Source organism: Psammomys obesus, unplaced genomic scaffold (genome assembly GCF_907164565.1).
Source record: "Psammomys obesus unplaced genomic scaffold, mPsaObe1.curated_primary_1811, whole genome shotgun sequence".
NCBI classification, from domain to species: Eukaryota; Metazoa; Chordata; class Mammalia; order Rodentia; family Muridae; genus Psammomys; species Psammomys obesus.
In genome coordinates this window covers 10,438,278-10,438,982 of record NW_026594083.1, presented here as the reverse complement: position 1 = coordinate 10,438,982, position 705 = coordinate 10,438,278, and the positions used below count along the sequence as shown (strand labels likewise).

The window sequence follows — 705 nt, the reverse complement described above, 5'->3', positions numbered from 1 at the left end:
GGTTATTTGTTCTTTCTACTTGCAACAACAAGGATATTTAAAAAACATGTGACCCTAGAGGGTCCATCTGACCCAACCTATCAGTTCTCATCAGGACTGGCTGCATTGTCTTCCTCTGTAGCTTGGTAAGGCTGCCACACTCCCCTTTTTTGAGGACTAGGGAAGAAGGATAGTGGGGAAAAGGGAGTGCAGGGTGGGACTGGGAGGAGATGAGGAGGGACTTGGTTTTTTTTTTTTTAAGCCTACAGCATCAGGTATTCCCAGGAGGTCTCCCATCCAAGTACTAATCAGGCCCAACCCTGTTTAGCTTCCGAGATCAGAGATTGGTCTCATTCAGGGAGGTATGGCCCTAGATGAGGTGGGGATTATAATCAGGATATAAAGTGAATAAGTTATTTAAAAACTAAATTTAAAAAAGAGAAAAATGTGAAAATCATAGAATTTTTTATGATACAGCCATTATTAAAGATAATACACTATTCTACATTCAGAAGAGGACTTAATAATAGCCTAGAACAAAAATTATGAGAATAAATACTCAGCATCTAAACTACTTGAATTGAAAATTGTAAACAAAAATAAATGGACCTCTTATTAGCTGGCTTGTGAAGTGCATGGGATCAATGGACTCAGCACGAGATCTGTATAAGTGGAAAAAAATGAGTAATATACTACTCATTCCAGGTTGAGAGAATGGCCATGTAA

The 705-nt window shown here is 38.6% G+C and overlaps 1 pseudogene; it reads right to left on the bottom strand.

Moving 5' to 3' along the window:
- Positions 1–239: 239 nt before the first annotated feature.
- On the bottom strand, positions 240–355 carry LOC129684640 (5S ribosomal RNA; annotated as a pseudogene).
- Between the last annotated feature and the right edge of the window lie 350 nt (positions 356–705).